Source organism: Dermacentor andersoni, chromosome 7 (genome assembly GCF_023375885.2).
Source record: "Dermacentor andersoni chromosome 7, qqDerAnde1_hic_scaffold, whole genome shotgun sequence".
NCBI lineage: Eukaryota > Metazoa > Arthropoda > Arachnida > Ixodida > Ixodidae > Dermacentor > Dermacentor andersoni.
In genome coordinates this window covers 138,839,749-138,843,307 of record NC_092820.1, presented here as the reverse complement: position 1 = coordinate 138,843,307, position 3,559 = coordinate 138,839,749, and the positions used below count along the sequence as shown (strand labels likewise).

At 41.4% G+C, this 3,559-nt stretch overlaps 1 long non-coding RNA gene across 1 annotated transcript; it reads right to left on the bottom strand.

Moving 5' to 3' along the window:
- Positions 1-783: 783 nt before the first annotated feature.
- On the bottom strand, positions 784-3,142 carry LOC140219345 (uncharacterized). Its single transcript, XR_011895550.1, has 2 exons — positions 3,031-3,142; positions 784-1,642 (listed from the first exon to the last, which is right to left on the bottom strand). It is a non-coding gene; the product is annotated as an uncharacterized lncRNA (long non-coding RNA).
- Between the last annotated feature and the right edge of the window lie 417 nt (positions 3,143-3,559).

The following is a 3,559-nucleotide window of genomic DNA, read 5'->3' as shown; positions in this document are numbered from 1 at the left end:
GGAGACGCGAGATGGCTGACATACGATCTCCCTTGGCTAGCCTTCGCGGCTGCTGTGCTGCTCGCTGTACGGATCACCTTTCTCCGGTGCTGTGTTGTTCCGCGATCTTGAGCGCGCGCGCGCGGTGGAGCAACTCCGAGCGAAAAAGTAGAGCTCTGGCTACGCGTTCCTTTGAACTGCGGCGGCCTGTTCTCTTAGAAGCAAAACGATGTGTTCTTTACTCAGCGTGCATGAATGATACATTGCCATGTTCGGGGTCAGCCACCTACAGTTGAAGCAGAAGATTTGTTCTCTATTACCGCTGGAGTAGAACGGGCATTCTACTCTCTCTCTGAAGGGGAGAGTGAAAAGCACATTTCACTCTCTCCTTGGTGACAGAGTGAACAATGCATTTCAATCTCCTCGACATTTTGCGAGAGTAAAAAGACGCTTTGAAGAGTGAACCGGCCGCTTCACTCCTGCGATACCCTTCCTAGTTTTTAGTGTGTGCACTACCCTGTTTAAAAATTCATTCTTTCCTCGCACTGTTCTCCAGTGGAATAATCTAGCCCCAGAATTTTTCTCTCCTGGTAATTTTGAGCAGGCACTACTCATGTATTTTGCACAGTAATATGGAATGACATTTTTCTTTTTTATTCATGTTATCTTTTTCTATATCACATGTGCAAGTGCGTTTTTTCCTGGTGTGAACTTGTCACATTTACATGATTTCACTATCCCAGTGCATTTTTATGATGGGGTGAATATCGTCCTTTGCAGTACAAGAGGGCCAACTTGTTCCTACTCTCTCTTTCTTTTTTCTTTCTTTCTTTCTTTCTGTATTTATTTATTTCGTTCTTTCTTTTTCTTGGTTTCCTCTTTTGGTCTCATCCATTTTCTGTTCCATATCTCTAGCACAAGATCCCATATTATTATTGTCTTAAATGAGTGTTTGTACAAATGCGCCCACCTGCTTCGTCTGTAAAGACTGCTGTATGTAGAAATAAACAAATAAATAAATAAAAAGCATGAATGCCCTCTGAACCGTTCTCTGCATCGCCGCGCGTTCGAAAATCGCGAGCCGTGTGCAGCAGAAGGACGTCTGGACAGCATTAGCCACCATTCAAACATTATGCTGTTGCATTCTTATTCCAATTGTTGTTCGAAAATACCTGATCAAACTATTTTTCACTGGCATGACCTTCTAGGAAAGGGGAATATTCAAAGTAGAGAAGAAATATGACAGAAAAATGTATTGCTGGGTTAAATATTTTATTAATACTATCTGTTGCCAGAATATAGGAAACAAAGAAACGTTCATGTTTAAAAACAAAATTTATCGAGCTAAAGATTTTCAGGTCGCTTAGAAAGCCGAAGATTTTCTATGAGCTTGATTTAAATACACAACAGCGTGAAAAATTCTGTAATCTTGTTTGCCCCATAATATTTCCCTGCTTGCTCCTGGCTTTATAAATTATTGCCCAAAGCCATGCAGTTGGTCGTTTTCTTTCGGATATATGATATCTTTTTCACAATAAAGGAAAAGACACATCACTATTGCCTTTTCTGCGGATGTTTCTTCGCTGATCGCAATAGTTTCCTGCTCATAGCCGAAGATGAGCAGCCTTGTGTGTCCCCAGACAGTGCGGCCATTTGGTGGTATCTGAAAAAGAAAGGCTTAGCAACTATAGTATAGTGCGTTAGAGGTGAAGACGTTTTTTAGACTAAGAACGCTAACTGATGACCCTTTGAGTTTTCAGTGCTGTAGCATTTTCATTTTAATAGTTACTTGTAAAATATCTTACAAGTCCCCTACATGGAGATCCAGTAAAATGTTCATATAAACAAGTAAGCACATAAAAGTGCCAATCTCGTAGCACTAAGAAGGCAGCAAAGAACACAAGCTAGGTGCATAGCCTAAAGGTTAGAAACATATTAGAGACATACAACTGTGTATCAGAACAAGAAAAAAACACAACTCGATGAGTGGACAAAAGAGTGCGAGCCAAAAAGTAAGAAAAATAAAACCAAAAAGTGAGTCTGATAGCATACGTTAAGAAGGGTTAAGCGAGTTGAATGTGTGCCTGAACTTTAAACGGTCAGTGTCCGCTATGTTACCAGGCGGGGGAAGGGGAGAGGGCGTTCCAGAGGCGAAAGGCACGTAGCATTGCAGACGCGTTAAATGCTTCAGTGTTACCGTAGAAGTACGTCAAGCTAAGATGACCGTGTAATCTGTAAAACGTGCGTGATGTCGTTTCTAGGCGCAGGGTGCTTTTGCTAGTGTAGTGGACGTACTTCTGACATATCTGGAACTGGCCTCACTTAAATGTTGCACTTCGGAAGTTTTAAGAGTTAGGCAATATGGGCAAGAAGGTCAAGAATAAAGAGAGCATACCTCCAAAGCCTGCGTCGCAGGTGCGCTTTGAAAGCGCAGAAAATTTCAGTATTTTTGACAGGATCAGGATAAGCTTTTCAATTTTTCTTCATTTTCATCCCTCCGATAAGCTTTACTTTAAACCTGCGCTTGCTTTCAAACGCGACCTTGAAAACAACGGAACAGTGCGCAAAACGCATTTAGGTCAGACACACAGCTGCAGCTGGTTTATGTCCTGCATGACCTCGACGAAAATGAAGTTTAAAAACTCGAACAAAACTGGCACAGCATTCGAAGAAACCTTTTTACTGTCCAAGCAAAGTTGTGCTAAAAATACATAGTTACCCCTAATTTCCAAGACAATCGAGACACAAATTTTGACGAGAATGACATGATTTGTGAACTTGTCTCTACGGTCTCACAAAAGAAAAACCGAGAGCCTTTATTTCTTGTACATTTTACGAAAGTAATTGTAAGCCTGAGAGACTTTTACTACAGGTTGTTGCACCAAAAAGATATGTATATGAATTCCGAACATGAGTTCATTAAAATCCTATTGCGATCCCAAGGGGGTATTGTCAGATACACCTGGATCCTTCCTTTCCTGTCACCAGCTGTGAAGGCTATCACCAAATGGGTTTTTGGGGTGCTCAAAGCAACATAAATGCCCTCCTTACCAGATATATCTGTAGTAAATACGTGGGCATTGGGTGCAGTGCGTCTTGACGTCGCAGTAATAAAGGTGCCTTCAACAGCATAATAATAATTTCGCTCCCGAAGCAGCTTCTCTTCCTTTGGTCTGTAAAAAAGAAAAAGGAAAAAGAAGGACGCTTCTGACTGAGATGTGAAATAATTGGTCACTATCAGGGCTATAAATCCCAGATAATTTTTTTCACGGTATGTATACCGGATTTGCACTTAAATAACGTGACACGAGATATAACGCGATGGGAGACTATTGAGCTACCAGAAAGAGAAAACAATACACTGTGATTTTAACACAAACCTCATTCACAGGCACAAATAGCAAATAATGCTGCAATGCGGAAGCCCATAGTAATTTAGTGTTCGTTACTGTGAACTGCTGCCGCAAACTGAAGTTAATGGACGAGAGCTGACGCATTTGTCAGTGTCAGCGATAACGGCGTTATCCTCCGCGGCCCACATGAAGCTTACTGAACCAATGTTCCTAGATGATCTCAACAT